Source organism: Akebia trifoliata, chromosome 15, assembly GCF_017979445.1.
Source record: "Akebia trifoliata isolate Shusen 1 chromosome 15, ASM1797944v1, whole genome shotgun sequence".
Lineage (NCBI taxonomy): Eukaryota > Viridiplantae > Streptophyta > Magnoliopsida > Ranunculales > Lardizabalaceae > Akebia > Akebia trifoliata.
Window position 1 is genome coordinate 15,043,307 of NC_141389.1, and position 19,697 is coordinate 15,063,003.

Here is a 19,697-nt window from a genome sequence, read left to right on the forward strand (position 1 = left end):
TGATTAGTTTGATGTGAATGATAGTTTATGGGATAGGATTGTGGGTTGGATATGAATAATGATTTGTTGGCTTTGTAGTATTGGGCTTGGGTTTTAGAGATGGTCTGTAGGTTATTTTGGATTCGGTAGGGTTTGTTTTGAATTGGATTTTTGAGGGTTGGTAGGTTTTAGGGTTTAGGTGATATGAGAGTAATTTTAGGTTAGGGGGTAAGGTGGGAAATTGATTTTTGGAGAATTAAGGATTCATGGGCTTTAAATGGGTTTAGGGTATTTGTGGATTTAGAGGATGGAGCGGTGAAGGTAGAGGAAGGGATAGGTGTGCCAAGTCTAAATTTTTTTTTTTCTTAATTTTATTCTTTTTTTGAGGTTTTTGAAATTATTGGATCGGTCAAAATGTCACGTGTTGGCAAGTTGGGTTTTTTAGGCCTGTTGGAGAATTTTATTGAAAAATGGGTATTTCTAGATACAAGTGCGGAGCGGTGAAGGTTGTGAATGTGTAAGGTAGGTCAAATCCCTTTGGTGGGCCCACTAAATCATTAGGAGGTCTTAGGGGCCTCTGTTTGATCAAAACGTCGTTTTTCAATGTTTCAGGCTTTTGAGACCCATTGACAAATTTTGTTGGAACATTGATATTTTTGGATTTTGAGAATGGAGCGAGATAGATGGGAGTATATCGAGTATTTCCAAGTAGGCCCATTGGACCATTAAGAGGTCTTAGGGGCCTCGATTCGATCAAAATGTTGTTTTTCACTGATTTGGACCCTGGAGGTCTGTTGATAAACTTTGTTGCAAAATCAGTATTTTTGGGCCCTTCCGAGTATAGGCTCATTTAAATTGGGGTGTCTATAACTATCTTTCTTTCAAGGAATTGCATGCAAATGATATACTAAATCCCTATTTGTACGGGCTAGAAAATTTTGTAAAACACGACTTTGGATTATCGATTGAATTAGTGATTTTTGTAGAAAATGACTACTAAAGCACGGGGTCTGATAGAGTTTTACCTTATTAATTCCTTGACCCCGATGGCACGGAGCTCATTTGAGATCTCAGATTTGGTGAAAATTTGAAATTCAGAAAAAAAAATTTGGTCGTGTTTTAGTAGATCGGAGTTGAGTGCAACTTGAAAGGATTTTTATTTTCGATTTTTTTTAAATCTTTTTAATTTTTTTTGTATTTTTTGTATTTTTGATTTTTTGATTTCTTGATTTTTGATTTTTGGTTTTGTATTATTATTAATATTATTATTATTATTATTATTATTATTATTATTATTATTATTTATTTTTATTTTTTAATTTTTATTTGATTTCTTTATTTTTTATTTTTTGATTTTTTTTATAGTGAGAAGGTTCAATGGGGTTTGAACAAGCTAGGGTTTACATTCTCCTTGCCAAACATCCTGTTGCAATGGGGCTTGATTGAGGTCATATTGGGGTGTTGGGTTCCTAAGCTCGACCTCTTCTGTTTTGGGGAACACGAAATGACTCTGACCATTGAGGAGCTTGAAGTATTGTTGGGTCTCAAGATGTCCGGTATGGTTATTGTTCCACATTTGTGCGATGGTTATCAAGGTGAGGCTTCTGACTTCTTGAGGATAAACCACAAGTTTTTGAAAATTCCGGATGGTAGATCGGTTTTGAAGACGATGTCTAGATTTTTCTTGGTAGAACGTCTTACGGATCCCTCGAGGCCGTTGATTCACTTTAATGCCCTCACTTTGATGGTGGTGAGTCAACTCTTATTTTCGGGTGGAGGAGACATCATGGACCTCTCTCTCATTTACGTGATCCAACAAGTTTGAAAGGGATGTCGATTGGCACCGATGCTTTTGAGTAAGATATTCCAATCTTTCACGACTTGTAAGTCCAGTTATGTTCGGATCTTTCGTGGGTGCATTCTACTCCTGTAGGTAGATTCCAAACTTAGTACGAATTTTTAATTTGAATATTTTAGTTTTCAAAAGTTTAGAATACTCCTGTTCTTGTAGCTTTGGTTTATGGACCACGTGGCTTCAACCGAAGCAATTAGCCATTCATTTTATGTTAATGCTGATCTCGTGCTCATGATGTCGGAGGCAACTTGTTTCCTTTGTTTCGGGTGGCAAAGAAGAGTGGTATTCCTTTATTTTCAATTTTGATGATGAGGAGGTGAGATGGGTAGGCGCATTCTAACCTCGGGAGGTCTCCCGTGATTGCATTTGATGGTGCCCGTTTTCTTGTTTTGATTGAAGGGGCAACCCACTATGTACCACTTCAGGTTCTTCTGTAGTTTGGTTATGATCAGGGTGTGCTCAACCCAAAGAATTTCAATGAGTTGGTTGGTCCTTTGCCGACTACACTTCCGAGTCGACACGTGAAAAAATGGGACCGAGTTGAGGTTTTGAATTGACCAGTCTTTGTACCACACCTGTTCCCGACATACTTACATTGGATTCGAGAACTCGTTTCTTGGAGGCCATCGGTGTCAATAGTTCCCTGAACACGCCCTGGTACCTTATCTTTCTTTGATTATCAAGATCGAGTGGAGGAGTCTCAGACTGATCATCGTCGAATTCAGGCTATCTGACTCAAATCCGAGAAGAAGATGCAAAAATAAATCGCTCGACTGACATCCGAACTTGCCCAGTCAAGATCTAGTGATAGTGGTGAAGTGACTAGGCTTCGAGCTGAAGTTGTTGAGTTGAGGGACCAACTTGCCCAGCTGAAAGTGTTCTCGATCTACGGGGTGCGTGGATCTACTTTTGATTTTTAAGGTTTGGGAGTCGCCACCTAGTTATTACAGTCCAGGAACCGAACATTGACTCTAAAAGGTAAATAATACTAATCTACGAAAGAAAATACGGGTCCGAGGATCACGTTACGGGGTTGGAAGATGTTAGGCACCAACCCCGCCCAACAAACGTTGGTCTCTACTATTCCCCAAAGAAGATTACATTGCTAAATGACCTAAAACAAATAAATAAAATAATAATAAAAAAAATGTTTACCTTGATGATTGCAACAATGGTTCCCTCAGAACTGGCGAAGAGATTCCTTGCTTGTGATTCTTTGTTTCGTTTCTGTCACTAGATCCGCTTTTTATCTTCTAAGATGAACTATCTTCTTCCTGGATCTGAGTGTTTTTTATTTTTTGATGGATTTTTGAGTGTTTTAGAAAAGTTTTTGAGTATTTTTTGAGGTAAAGTTGGGGTATGGATGTTAGGTAAGGAGTTAAGGCTTCAAAATTAGGATTTTGGAAAGGTTGGGGAGGCTTCTTGACCTATTTTTTTAGGGTTTTCTCTTGGATACGAAAATAGATTGTAGAGGTCCATATTTATATATCTTTTAGGTACTTTTTAGATAGAGTTAGTATTTAATTAGAATTATTTTAAATATAATTATTATTTAATTAGAATTATTTAAATAGAATTATCGTTTAATTAGAATTGTTTTAAATAGATTTATTGTTTAATTAGAATTGTTTAAAATAGAGTTATTGTTTAAATAGAATTCTACTAGGATTTTGACTTTTAATCTCTCTTGTTGACTTTAGTCTTAATTGATTGACTTTAATTTTAATTAGGATTTCACTTTACTTTAATTAATGTCTTAATTATTAATTTCAAAATTTTTAATTATTAAAATTATAAAATTACTATTTTACCCTCTGAGAGGACTTTTTGCATTTTAAGTCATTTTTCAATATTTCAAGATGTTTTGGAATCGATTTTTCATACAGATTTCAATGGAAATATTGGTTTGTGTCATTTATAAAAATTTTTGTGTGAAATGGTCGTGAACTTTATGAAGGGCATTTTCATAATTTTGTCAAATTTTGTGAAAATTGGTGAAATGGTTTATTTGATCTCGATTTGTTATTTTATGTGTTTAACATGGATTTTCTAAGCGTAATATAGGCTCTAGGGATGTTTTGAGGTAGGGGTATTTTGGTAATTTGGCCATTTTTGGGTGATTTTTATCGTAAAACTTCTTTTTGTCTGAAAAATGATGATTTTTATGTTTTTGAGGTTATATTTTCTTAACGTAGTGTGGTTTCTACAATTTTGTTAGCTCGAGATACCTTAGCCAAATTTCTAAAACACATCTGGTAACCAAATAGAGCATTAGAATAAATATCCATCATAGGGAACCATTGCAATCGGGTTGACGAGTTGATTAGTCAGGCGAGTGCAAAAATGGGGTGTTTATAGATGCCCCTCTTTGGCAGAGGGTTTAAGCAAACTAGATAACAAATTTATTTCGGTAGATAGTGCGATATCCGTTTGCCAAAGCTAGTGACAGTTCATTTTGTAGCCTGATTTAGCAATTCGTCGTGGTGTTCGGATCCTTGAGGGTAAAACTCTCCCCGAACAAAAAAGTTGTCAGGTCCTCGAGCAAGAGCTCTCACTGACGGTGTCAGATCCTTGAATTTTAAAAAATTCTCCCTGATTAAAAATGTGCAAGTGTGTGTACTTGAAATCTGAGATAAATCTCAGAGGGTTTGAGCAAAATCTGAGCAAAAACTAAGTAAAATCTGAGCATAAATTAAGTATAATCTGAGAATAAACTGAGTAAAATCTGAGCATAAACTGAGCATTATTTGAGCAAAAGTTGAATGTCTTACTTTACCTGCTCGGGGTGAAAGAGTAATGAACTTATTTTTCTGGGAATCCTACACTACCTCCTCGGGGTGAAAGAGTAATGAACTTATTTTTCTAGGAATCCTACTCTACTTGCTTGGGGTTAAAGAGTAATGAACTTATTTTTTTAGGAGTCCTACTCTACATACTCGAAGTGAAAGAGTAATGAACTAATTTTTCTAGGAGTCCTACTCTACCTGCTCGGGGTGAAAGAGTAATGAACTTATTTTTCTAGGAGTCCTACTCTACCTGCTCGTGGTGAAAGAGTAATGAACATTTTCTCTAGGAGTCCTACTCTACCTACTCGGAGTGAAAGAGTAATGAACTAATTTTTTTGGAGTCCTACTCTACCTGCTAGGGTGAAAGAGTAATGAATTAATTTTTTTTTTGGAATAAATAGGGGATTTACACCGTATTTAATTTTTTTTAAAATAAAAAATTGAATTTTATGAAGGTCTGGTAACATTTTAACTCTCTTTGAATCTTAAGAGTTTTCAAAATTGCTATCAAGAGGATAACCTTTAATTCAAAGTTAACCTTATCCTTTGGGGTTGAAATTGACCAGGCTTCATAATCAAAATACCTCTAGTTTGACAGGGAACATTGCACTGGGGATAATTGAACATAATTTGAAAACGAATGCCCTAGTGTAAGGGGGAAAACTATACTCTTTAGAAAAAGGAAATGCCCTTGTTATGAAAGTTTGAAATCCTTGATTACCGCAAGCGCAATAAAGGTTAAACTTTTAATTTTGACTGTTTATATTGAAGATTTTGAGTCAGGCTCAAAGAAATTGAAACAAAATATTTCTTTTTTAAATTCATCATAGAATCTGTTTTTTCTTCCCGTCGATTCGCTTAAGGACATTAAACTCTTCAGATCAATCATAGACGAGATACTTGTATCCACTGAGTCTATATTTGGTTCAAACTGGGTATTGAAATTTGATCATTCGGACTTTTGATGTTTTGGCTCGGACCACCTTTTCAGCTTCTCAACTCAACGGAGATTTTCTTTTATTTTTTGGTTGCTCTAAGTTTTGCCTAGATTGCCTTTTTCAGGTTTTCAATCTAGCGAGCATGTTCTAGATTTTGCCTAGATCACCTTTTTTGATTTTCGATCTAGTGACCTTATAATTTTTTCTCTTTTCTTTGCTTTGATTGTTGCCAAGGTCGTCCTTTCAGATTTTCAACCTTGCGAGATTGCCCTAATTTTTGCCTAAGTTGTCCTTTTGAATTTTCAACCTAGCAGGCTTCATTTTTCTTTTTCTTCCATTTTGAACTTCTGGAGTTACTGTCTGATCATGCTTTGCTATCTTTCTTGACTTTTTCGCACAGTACTTAAGAAGACTTTTATGGGTAGGCTTAGGACTGGGCATAAAAAGAAATGAATTTTGAGGCTCAAAAACTCAAATGCCCCTTATGTGGCATTTCTTTTTAAATTGTTTACTTTTTCCTTGAATTTCTTTCCCATTTTGGATGATATTTCTTTTTCTTCTGAATTTTTTCTTTTTAGATTTTTTCTTTGTCGGGGAATCTATTATTTTATTTTGATGTGGTCGGTCCTGAAGTAACTTTTCAGGTTTCCTACGTACCCCAGAATTTTGGGATCAGACCAAAACGTAGTTCGAATCTTCCTTTCCCAGGTTCGGTGATCGGGCTAAGAAAGAAAAATGAAATTTTTTTCTCTATTTTTTGAAAATGGCTGTAAAGGGCTGAGAAAGAACATATTGAACTTTTGAACTGGGTAACTGGAAATTGATTCGGCCGAAGATGACCTCCTTAAATGTAGTACTGCTTGATCTGGTCAAGGTTGATTGGTTCTGGTAATTCGATTCCATCATGATCTTGAAGTCTGACAATTTTTCCCAATAATATTTTTTTGATGATGAACGGACCTCCCCAATTTGGTTTGAACTTCCCTCTGGGGTCAAAAATAGGTATTTGATTCTCTTTAAAATCTAATGATTTTTTAAAGTAGTATTTTCTTGCTGATAGATGAATCTCTCTAATTAAGTTCAGACTTCCTCCTATGATCGAGGAGGAGTTCTTAGTTTTCTTTGAAGTCTGACGGTTAAATCCTTGACTTGTAATTAGGGAACTTTGATTTTTCTTGTCAAACATGTGAGTGACTCTTCTCATATAAGTTTACACTTGGTACATAGCTTTTGAGTTGTTTTTCTTTGCTCAGGTTTACTTCTTCATACTGCTAACGAACCTAGTCTATTTTTAACAATTAACTTTCTATCAAGACCTTGAGATACGGGATTTTCATTTCAACTGTTTAGTCTGCTTCCATATCATATACTAAAGAGTAGGGAATAACTCCATTGGAAGACTATATTGAAGTATGATACGCCCTAGTGTAAATGGTAGCTTTTCTGGCCAATCCCGGTATGATTGACGCATTTTCTTGATGATTATTTGGAGACTCTTATTTGGCTACTTTAGCTGGTCCATTGGTCTGAAGACGGTAGGGAGATGATTTGTGATATCAGATCTTGAATAGAACACGGAATAATGACCTAAGCTTTCAAGTACAACCCATTATCAGAGATCAGCTCAAAAGGTACCCCCATATCGATTGATAACATGTGCTTAAATGAACTTTTCAACTCGAGATGTAGTGGGGATAATGCTAATATATTTTTTAACATCTTCTTTGATTCCATTGATATGGACGAGTATCTATTCCATGTTGAACAATACCCAAGCTTGTACCTAACATATTTTCATATGATTACACGAACAAGTTTTTTGAAATTTATGAGTAAATTCATTATCCCCTCGTGTTCCTTTAAAGATAGGATAGTTTCTATATGAATTTCTTGGAAATTATTTTTTGTTCTAAGGTTCAATGACCTTTGCTTTCTGATTGAAAGTTATTGAGCCCAACCCTTATCTTCTTATTCAGGAGAAAAATATAGTTAATTCGTTAATGCGCTCGAGGTATTCAAAAATTTTCTTTATCCAATCAAATTCAGAAGGGGTGATAGACACCTCTATGACTCGACAAACTAACTCAACTCAATAGAAAAAGAGTAGACTCGATCTAAAGAAAACATGATATTGATGAATTGAAAAAAAAACTTGATTCAAAACTCATAAAAGACAATTACCCACACATAACGAACTTGACTATAGGCTGAGGACTCTGGATATTGCTTACAACTAGCAGGATTGAGGCAATGTGATCTATAGGGAACAACTGTAATTTTGAGAGATTCCAAGGCCATTTTTGATTGTTGGCTTAGTACTAACGTTTCTTCTAGTTGATTGGACTTCCAACCCTAACTAGACGGTGTAAAATTGAGCTTAGGTACAATGATAATCTTGAAACCTTATCAAAGGTGGAGTAGAGTTTTAGCAATTAGAAATAGAGGTCCCTCTTAATAGCATTGGTTAACCCCTTAGATTCAAAAACTCTAACTGATGAAACATTCCGATCACAAAACATTACATGAAGATGATTTACCGATTGATCATGAATCTTAGAAAATTTTGAATCAGATTAAGGGTTGTACAATTTTCTAAAAGTAAGATCCAGATTGTACTAATCAGTACATCCTTTAATATGATTTTTTTACTGATCCTGATCTTGTTAAATATGAAATATTCAGTCTATTGAATTAAATTGGCCGATACAAGGTGATTGGGACCATGTACCTATTTGAATTTGGGCCGGTTTGACCCAATGGATCTAAATATTCTAGTTGAATCACTTCATCAACTATGTTTTTAAGCTAATTAATCCAATTAGTCCATGTATTGATCTATAATATCCATTTACCAATTGGACTAACTAGTTTAATTTGATATTAATCAGTATGTCTCATAAATTAAATTTACTAGATTGGACCGCTATTGCGTATTGGATTGAACTAGTGTGGACCGGTCCACCCACTTACCTTTGGGTTAGATTAAATAGAGCAACCTGGGAACACCCATAGTCAGTTTGGGTCGTGCCCTATAGGAAAGCTCCTAGATTCTAAGTTTACTACGTGCAATGCAATTTATTTGGCCATCCTTGCCCAAGTACACCTATATACCTTTCGAGCGTACTCAATCAGACGGTACGTGGCGAATTGGTGTTATATACCGTATAGGTGATAATCTAAAACTTCAACTCACTTCTTTAAAGCCAAAAGCAGTCAGTTTAATCTCTAGATCAGAGATGGTGCGCGATGTTTGAACAAAGGCACACTTAAATCACTTATTTTCTAGAATAGACATAGTCTATCATCCTAGTACCGTAGTACATCGGAGCAGGATCTCACTTAGGCACTGATTTTGACCAAAAAGTTCAACTGATGTACTTAGATCAACTTTGATATACTTATGGGTACAAGTCAAGAGTTGTAGCTTTCATAAATGGTTTGACATCCCACAAGGGGACCGACCATGTACTAGTACTATGTTGGCAAACGGGACATGTGACTGTGTGCCTCACAATAGGTCAAAGGCTCAGGTCACTCTAGCTTGGGTGTATCGATATACCTTTCAGAGTCACCTGATCAGATGGTACTGATGCCCCAATTTTCATGATTGATGTCGCGTCTCCGAAGAGACTAGACCACGCACTAGAACCATGTTGGCTATATTAGGACATGAAAGTGTGCAAAACAGTAAACTTGCAAGTGGTGTGTGCAAAACATGGTAGGGTGTGCCCGGGGCCTTTTTCAAACAAATGGGCCTAGGGCCAAATCAAACCAATCAAAATATGGACATCACATGAAATTCATAGCATCGAGATCCACATCAAGACACGCACATCAAAGTGTATAATAATCAAGATCATGGCATATCCAATAACAATCAATCTAGGAAGTGAAACAAAGAGCAATGATGATCAATCAATTAGAATAGCATATAAATAATATCAATCATTGATATATACACAAATTTTTTTCTTATGGTCCAATTGTGGATCACTTTGAGATTTCTATGAACATTAAATTGATGGTAGATTGATAATTGTAGAGATGAAGAGTTATGACTTTTTTTTAAACGCTTTTTATTTTTTATTTTCTTTTTTAAACGTTTTTTTTAAATATTTTTTTAAACTTTTTTTTAATATTTTTATTTTTATTTTTTATTTTTTTTAAGTTTTTTTTTTTTTTTTAATGTTTTTTTTTAAATTTTTTGTTTTTTAACATTTTTTTAAAAAAATTTTAAAGTTTTTTTTCTTAAACGTTTTTTTTAATGTTTTTTTCTTTTTAACGTTTTTTTAATTTTCTTTTTTATTTTTTATTTTTTTAACTTTATTTATTATTTTTTAATGTTTATTTTAATTTGCTTTTTTTTAACGTTTTTTTAACATTTTTTTTCTTTTTCAACGTTTTTTTTTTTTGTTTTCTTTTTTTTATACATTTTTTTAACATTTTTATTTTTTAAAAATGTTTTTATTTTTTATTTTTTTTATTTTTATTTATTTTTTTAACGTTTTTATTTTATTTTATTTTATTTTTTTACGTTTTTTTTTTTTTTAAAGTTTTTTTTATAATTTTTTTATAATTTTATTTTTATTTTTTATGTTTTTTTAAAGTTTTTTTATTTTTTATTTTTTATTTTTTATTTTATTATTATTATTATTTTTTTAATTCTCTTATCATCACAAATAACATTAAAAAAGGCAATTTTTTTCCTACCACCTCACTCATAAATAATTTATTTTCACAACTCATCGATTATGCCTTGTAACGTGCTAAAAAAAATTCATTGAAAAATTTAAAAAAAAAAAAAAAATTTCATAACTCACATCACAACCACCATCATTCCATCCTCAATTTATGCCAATTTGAATATTTCATTATTTAGGGTCATCCCAAAATAATCCTAGATTGAATCATAAAAAGTGATACTCCAACATACACAAAATCAATCCAAATAATACTAAGAAAAGATAATACAACCCTGAAATATAAAATAAACCAAATAATGAGAATGGTTCAACAACCATTTTCTCCATACTATTATCCTCTTGACATCCTGTATTATTTATGGTCATTCCGAATGATCATAGATTGAACCATGAAAATGTGCCAAAATAAAGTATTTGGAATCCAAACAAATGATCCATAATTAAGTAAAAAAGAATGATAAAAAAATAAAATAAACAAATAAAAAAATAAACAAATAACTAAAAATCAAATAAAAAGAGGTCCTACTAGCAATGCATCCCACACTTGGGGCTTTTCAAGTTAGATCCTCAATAATCCCCAGCAGAGTAGCCACTGAAAGTGCCCTCGATCAGCGGGGTGCGCGGATTCGCTTTTGATTTTTGAGGTTTGGAAGTAGCCACCTAGTTATTACGGTCTAGAAACGAATTTTGAGTCTAAAAGACAAATAACACTAATCTACGAAAGAAAATACGGGTCTGGGGGTCACGTTACGGGGTTGGAAAGTGTTAGGCACCAACCCCACCCAGCAAAGATTGGTTTCTACTATTCCCCAAAGAAGATTATATTGCTAAAGGACCTAAATCAAATAAATAAAATTATAAAAAAAAATAAAAAAGTTTACCTTGATGATCGTAACAATGGTCCTCAGAACTGGTGGAGAGATTCCTTGCTTCGTTTCCGTCACTAGATCCACTTTTGATCTTCTAAGATGAAGTATCTTCTTCCTAAATCTGAGTGTTTTTTATTTTTTGATGGATTTTTAGTTATTTTAGAAGGGTTTTTGAGTGTTTTTTGAGCTAAAGTTGGGGTATGGATGTTAAGTAAAGAGTTATGACTTCAAAATTAGGATTTTGGAAAGGTTGGGGAGGCTTCTTGACCTACTTTTTCTAGGATTTTCTCTTGATTACGAAAATAGATTGTAAAGGCCCCTATTCATAGATTTTTTAGGTGCTTTTTAGATAGAGTTAGTATTTAATTAAAATTATTTTAAATAAAGTTATTATTAAATTAAAATTATTTTAAATAGAGTTATTGTTTAATTAGAATTTTTTAAATAAAATTATTGTTTAATTAGAATTGTTTTAAATAGAGTTATTGTTTAAATAGAATTTTATTAGGATTTTGATTTTTAGTCTCTCTTGATTGACTTTAAGATTTTGACTTTAGTCTTACTTGATTGACTTTAATTTTAATTAGGATTTCACTTTAGTTTAATTAATGTTTTAATTATTAATTTCAAAATTTTTAATTATTAAAATTGTAAAATTACTATTTTACCCTCAGAGAGGACTTTTTGTATTTTAAGTCGTTTTTCAATATTTCAGGATGTTTTGGAATCAATTTTAAATATAGAATTCAATGGGAATATTGGTTTATGAAATTTTTTGTGTGAAATGGTCATGAACTTTATGAATGACATTTTCGTAATTTTATCAAATTTTATGAAAATTGGTAAAATGGTTTATTTAGTTTCGATTTGTTGTTTTATATGTTTGAAAGGATTTTTCTAAGCGTAATATAGGCTCTAGGGATGTTTTGAGGTTAAGGGTATTTTGATAATTTAGTCATTTTTTAGTGATTTTTATTGTAAAGCTTCTTTTTGTCTGAAAATGATGATTTTTATGTTTTTGAGGTTGTGTTTTCCTAGCGTAGTGTGGTTTCTACAGTTTTGTTAGTTCAAGATATCTCATACTAATTTTTAAAACACATCTAGTAACCAAATAAAGCATTGGAATGAACATCTATCATTGGAAACCGTTGTAATTGGGTTGACGAGTTGATTAGTTAGACGAGTGCAAAAATGGGGTGCCTATACCAGTGTCCTCATTTTGATGACTTTGTAGCATATTGGGTGAGCCGTGATGCTTTAGATACTGAAAGAGTGATGATGAGCCAGGCTGCCCAGATCCGTGCTTTGGAGGAACGCCTTGACTCGTTTTTCATTTCTTACCATGATGCTTGACTGGCTGTGTTGTGTTCCCACTTTTTTTTTAATTTTTTAGTTTTTTTTTGTATTTTCTTGTCATTATTTGAATATATGCAAAATGTTGAAAGATTAATGCAAGTAAAATAGATTTTGTACTTATTTGGCCTCAGGTATATCTATTATTATTGAAAATAGGAAGTTTTGAGGAGTAAGTTTTAGTTATTGGCTAAAATAGTAGATTTTGTTTCAAAATTTTGTCAAATGTCTTTATCACATGAGTAAGATAAATTCAGAGTTTGTAAAATCTTTGGTTATGACGATTTTTGTACTTTTTCCAACCATAAAGGATACGAGTGTCAAATATCTTTCGATTCCTTCGGAGTCATCCCCAATGCCCTAGTGTTAGAAGACTATTATCTACTCAGGACTCAGGATTTTTGGAAAGATTTTATCGTTCACAGTTTATACTCTTGCCGACCAGAAGTTTATTTTTATTATTTTTTTACCCTTATTGCCTCTGGCCACAGTAACAATTTTCACCAGACCCGATTTCCACTTTTTTACTCATCGATGCCCTTTTTAAGGTTTTCATTGTGTCGGTGGCTTTGATCTTGCCATAGTCTGATTCTTTTACTCATAGAGCCATTTTGGATTTTCACTATGCCCTTTAAGACTACGCTTGTATTTTTTTTTTATTTTTTATATCACAGTTCTTGCTCGGAGGCTCTTTGTCTTTGTGGCTTGGTGACTCAAGTTGAGCTGCGAGATCGGTGACTCTATTTTTGTAGTGGTACTCTTTCTTGAGTAATAGATCTAGATTCCCCTCTCGAGTTTGCTGACGATTATTCATGGTTCAGCAACTCAAGTTGGGCTGGGAGATCAGCTACTCTACACTTCGAGTACTATTTTTTTTTGAATATTCCACCTGGATTCCCCTCTCGAGTATTCCAATGACTAATAAGACTTTGAGGTCCAGACCAAGTCGCAAGATCATTGGTGCTACCATCGTCACTGTGTTGCCTTGGAACATGCCCTGATCAAAAATGACTTTAAGTAGTACGAAACGTTGGCTTAGGCTTATGGTAGTGGAAGGATACAAAAAGGTTAAGGTTTGGGTCTTAATTTATCTAAAGTGGGTTAGACATGGGGTTCGTCTATTTTTGTTTCGAAAAGTTGATCTATGTCTCCTTCCAACGTCTCTCAAACTTGTTTAGATTGGAGATTTGGGTCAAGCTCAGATCAAGTGTTTGATTTTTTGACTTTTTTTTGTATTTTTAGCCGTTCACAGTTTATCCTCATGTGGGTCAAAAGTAAATTGAATGCTTTTGCCTATTTTTCACTTTTTGATTCTCTTTTCTTTTTGTCTTTTTTTTTTCTTGCTTCTTTTTTTACCCCAGTCTTAGGCTAAGAAATGAATGTGAAGGCTCAAAAGGGTTGACTAGGGTTAGATAGTTATTTTCAGGATAGTAAAGATGACCTTTCATCATCTTAGGGACAAATCTTAGGATTAGTACTTCTTGACAGTGTCAGCATTGATCGATTGTGGGAAGACTTGTCAATCCATTTTTGTAAGGATCAGAGCTCCTCCTGTCATTACCTTTTGTATGATGAATGGTCCCTCATAATTTGGTTGAAACTTTCCTTTAGCGTCTTCTTGGATTAGCATAATCTTTTTCAAAATAAGTTCTCTTGGTGAGAAATCTCTAGGCGTGACTTTCTTATTGTATGCACGGGCTATTCGTTGTTGATAAATTTGTCCATGGCAAATGGTAGCAAGGCACTTCTCTTCAATTAGATTCAGTTGATGAAATCGAGCTTGGATCCATTCAACTTCATCCAACTCTACTTTTTTTAAGATTCGAAGGGAAGGAATCTCGACCTCTACAGGTAAAACTACTTCTATTCCATAGACCAATGAATACGGAGTTGCCCCAGTCGAAGTTCTAAATGAGGTTCGATAGGCGTGGAGTGCAAAAGGTAACATCTCGTGTCAATCTTTGTATGTAACTTCTATCTTCTCGATTATTTTCTTGATATTCTTGTTGGTTGTCTCGATTGCTCCATTCATCTTAGATCTGTATGGTATAGAGTTGTGATGAGTGATCTAAAAGTCTTCGTACATCTTGATCATATCTTTGTCTTTGAAGTTATTGCCATTATCAGTTATTAGTCCGTTGGGGAGCCCATATCTGCAGATGATATTATTTTTGACAAACTTTAAGACGTTGTTTTTCGTGAAGTTAGCATAGGACGCCACTTCTACCCATTTGGTGAAGTAGTCGATAGCCACTAGAATGAAGTGGTGCCCATTAGTTGTTTTTGACGAGATCTATCCGATGACGTCCATGCCTCAAAGAGAGAAAGGCCAAGGAGTGGTCATATTATGCAATTTTGATGGTGGAGCGTTGATCTTGTTGGCATAAATCTGGCATAGATGGCCTTTGCGGACGTGTTGATAGCAATTACTTTCCATAGTTGTCCAATATTATCACATCATCATGATCTTCTTAGCAAGCATGTGACCGTTCATGTGGAGTCCACAAACTCCTCCATGTATAGGCTCGATCAGTCGTTTTGCTTCTACTTCTACAACGCATCGGTGATGTGATTTCTTGTACAGAACACCATTGCTCAAGAAGAATTGGCCTGTTAATTTTTGAATGGTCCTGCAATTATTTGACTTTGCATCAGATGGGAGGGTTCGATCATTGAGATATGCCTTGATGTCTAAGTACCATGGCATTTCTTTTGATTCTTTTACTTCGACAGGTAGAAAATAGGCTGGCTCATCTTGAATTTCAATCTCAATTGGATCGATGACTAGGTCTTCCGAGATACTGATCATAGAAGCAAGTATGGCTAGTGCATCTGCAAACTGATTCTTAGCTCTCGGCATGTATGTGAATGAAATCCTGTCAAAGCATAAGCTTAGTTACTCCAGATACTCGTGATAAGGGACCAGTCTCTACTCTCGGGTCTTTCATTCTCGAATCGTCTGATAGACTACTAAGCTTGAATCTTCGGAAACATCGATCTCATCTACCTCGAGATCCAGTGCTGCTTTCAACCCTGTTATGCATGCTTCGTATTCAGCTTCATTGTTAGAATATTAGAATTTCAATCTAATGGCGATTGGTACGTGGAACCTATTTGGCTTGATCAAAATTGCCTCTATTCCGTTCCCTTTCTGATTTGCTGCTCCGTCGAAGTACATCTTCCAGCCTGATTCATCATCATTGTCTTCAATCTCGGTAAATCTTATGGTTTCATCGGGAAAGTTTATCTTCAATGGCTCATAGTCAGGCAACGGGTGCTCGACGAGGTGGTCAGCGATGGCTTGCCCTTTGATGACTTTTTGAGTGACATAGGCGATGTTAAACTCAGATAATAATAATTTTCATTTCGTTGTACGACCTGTTAATGCTGGTTTCTCGAAAAGATACTTCAAGGGGTCCATTCTGGCTATAAGCATAGTCGAGTAACTGAGCAAATAATGACGCAGTCGTTGAGATGTCCAGACTAATGCACAACAAGCATTCTCAAGCATTGAATATTTTACTTTGTACTCGGTGAATTTCTTGCTGAGATAGTTGATGGCCTGTTCCTCCATCCTGATTTATCATTTTGCCCTAACACATAGCTCATTGACGTTTCTTGCACTAAGATGTACATCAGCAAAGGTCACCCTAGAGTAGGAGGGACCAAGACTGGTAGATTGAGCAGGTATTTCTTGATTTTATTGAATACTTCTTAATAGTCTTTGTTCAACTTCTTTGGCATATCCTTTCTGAGTAGCTTGAAAACTAGCGCACAAATAGGCGTGAGTTGAGCAATGAAACGACTAATGTATTATATCCTTTCCAAAAAACCCCAAACGTCTCTCTCTGAAATAGGTCCCTTCATTTCAAGGATATACTTGATTTTTGCCGTATCTATCTCGATGGCTCTTCTACTGACGATGAAACCCAATAGCTTGCCCGATGTTGCCTCAAATACGTATTTTGCCAGATTTAGTCTCAAACTGTACTTTCTGAGTTTGTCGAACAACTTTTTTAGATTTACCAAGTGGTCTTTTTAATATCGAATTTAGTGATCATGTCGTTTACATAGACCTCTATTTCTTTATGGATCATATCGTGGAATAATGCGGTCATTACCTGTTGGTAAGTTGCCCTTACATTCTTCAGTCTGAATGACATGACTTTGTAGTGGAAAGTACCCCATGGTAAGATGAATGTAGTATTTTCCTAATCTTCTTCTGCCATTTTTATCTGGTTATAGCCTGAAAAGCCGTCCATGAATTAGAACATGCCATGCCCTGCTGTACTATCCACTAGAGTGCCGATGTGCGGTAGTGGGAAATCATCCTTAGGACTTGCCTTGTTCAAGTATCAGTAATTAACACACATACGTACTTTTCCATCTTTCTTAGGTACTGGGACGTCATTAACTAACTACTCGGGGTATGTAGAAAATACAAGAAATCCTACTTCAAATTGTTTCATGACCTTATATTTGAGCTTGATGGTCCATTTTGGTTTCAACCTTCTAAGTTTTTGCTTGATTGACTTGCTTCGGGGAGCAATGGGTAGCTTGTAGACGACCAGATCTGTGTCTAATCCCAACTTATCTCTATACGAGTATGCGAAGACACCTTGGTAATCTTATAAGAATTTGATCATTTCTTCCTTTTACTGTGATGTTAATAAAGCTCCAATTTTGACGCTTCGTGGGTCATCTCCGGTACTAAGATTGATTGAATCTGTATCCTCGATGTTTGGCTGAACACCTATTTCGTGACATTCTACTAAGTCTTTGATTTCTTTGGATGGGTATTTCATTTCGTCCTCAGATTCTTCTTCTATCCCCATGAGGTCGAAGTCGAGTTCAATATTGAAATCATACTTGTCCATTTCAAATTTTGTCTTATCTAGGTATTCATTTGATCGAGACAAATCCCTTGAAAATTTTTTTTTGGTTTTTGAAAAATATCTACTTTTTGTAATTTTGAAAGGTTTTTGATTTTTTTGTCGTTTGAGAAATTTTTGATTTTTTTGGTTTTTGAGTAATATTTAGTTTTTTGTGATTTTTTAGATATCTGAAATAAGAAGAACAATCATGCAAATTCATTAATAAAGATAGGGAGCTCTCAAAATAGTTTTTACCCGAGGACGAGGGCTCGTTATGATCTTCGGACAAACTAGATTTGTTTAATGATATTTTATTTGGAGGCCTCACCAGCCTCAAGTGTTAATGGGAATTCCTCCAGTTGTTCAAGGTTTCCCCTTCTCTAAGGGGCGGATGAGCTAAGAAAGTGATTTGTTGGGTGGTTTGGTCAGTGGTTCAGAGATGACCATTATCTCCAATTGATTTTTGTTAAGTTGGGGCATAGTCCCTCCCAAGCTTGGTAGGATGATGACTAATGCCCAATCGATGCTAGTGGGGAAGGGTGATTATTTTTCTTGGTTTGTGGAGATTTTCAGCTTTCAGGCTTTTGGGTAGTCTCTGATAAACCTTCGTTGGAATCCTCATTGAATAAGACATCAATGCCTTTTACGATGGATGATTGGGACTCAATAACTAAGTTTTCTTGAATATGTAAAGGTTTGAAATTTATCGTTTTTGGCTTTCTTATTGGTTTTATCAACAATGGTTTTGATAAGCTGTCGGGTCTAGTCTATGATTTTGGAAAGCTGGTACTGATATGAGGATCTCTACCTAGATTCCAAACATTCGGCTCACGATTTTATTTTCTGGCTAACCGAGTTCTCTCTTTTTGTCGTTCATATCTGATATATCTTTTTTCGTGGGCCTAAACCCCAAACCAAAATAAGGAATGTGCTTATTTGCTTCAACTGATGTACCTTCCCTTTTCCTCCCGATCCCAACCCTTGTCTGGGTCAGTAACCTACTTTTTTAAAAACCCGTTCGATTATGAGATTTTCTTTTGATAACTCTACCTTTACCTTCTCCTTCCCTTTTTCCACGTAGTTAACAACAACAAATTGATAGGAATAGTACATCGTTTTGTCCTTCGTCATCTCAATATTGATAAATGACGCATCCAGAGCTCTCCCAGTTAGAATAAGATTCTCTACCAATACTGATATCATCCTTTGCCCCATGATGAATTTGACTCTCTGGTGCAAATAAGAAAGTACAGCTCTTGCTATGTGGATCCATGGTCTGTCCAATAACAAGTTGAATGTCGTTGGTATCTCCATGACCTCGAACGTTACTTAGAATGTACAAGGGCCTATTATGATCGATAAATCCACCTCTTCTAGAGAGTCATTTCTCGAGCAATCGAAGCCTCGAACGACTTTGTTGTTGGGTTTGACATGCGACCAATCCGCATTGAGTTTTCAAAAGATTTCAAGAGGATAAATATTAAGGGCCGAGCCATTGTCGATTAGTACTCTAGCAACCATCATGCCCTAGCACATGACTATGATATTTAATGGCTCGACGTATCCTTGCCCCTCTAGTACGAATTCACTCTTTGTGAAAATGATGGGATTGAGAGCCATGATTTGTTCGACTATTTGTTTTAGCTATGAGGGCGAAGTGATTGTAGGTACATGTGATTTTCTTAGAATTCTCAATAGTACTTCTTGATGTTCTTCTGACTTATGTAGCAGACCCAGAATGTTGATCTGAGCTGGCTGTTTGTTCAGTTAGTCTACTATATTATGCACATTCTTACAAATGAGCTTAATGAAGTCTGCTACCTCTCTATCTGTCACCTTTACCTTTTCCTTTTGCGTGTCATCTTCTTCTGCTTTGCCTTTCCCTTTTTCTTTCCTTTTCTTTTCATCCTCTTTCCCCTTTGTTGTTTCTTTCGCCTCTTCCCTGATGCTTACCCCTTTTGTTGGTGTCCTCTGACACCTCCTTGTTTTTTCATATGGCCAATGTCGGCCACCATTTCCTTCTTCATTGTATCGACCCCTGCGGTTATGGTAATGGTGGTCTTGTAGATCCAAGGAACTGATTGGTTAGAGCTATAAGAGAATGGTTTAGGTTAGCATATGTGTAGACACCCCATTATTGCATCTGCCTAATTCGACAATTTGTCACCCGATTTTGGTGGATTCCTAATGATGAATATAAAAGAACTCGAAGGCTTGTGAGTACCGCTTGATTCGTTCCGTTTCTAGTCTTTTCATCCCCCCTACTCGTCACTACTCGACCTAGAAATTTATGCACACAATTCGATAACTTAGAGACCTCGCTACGCTAGAAAAATATAA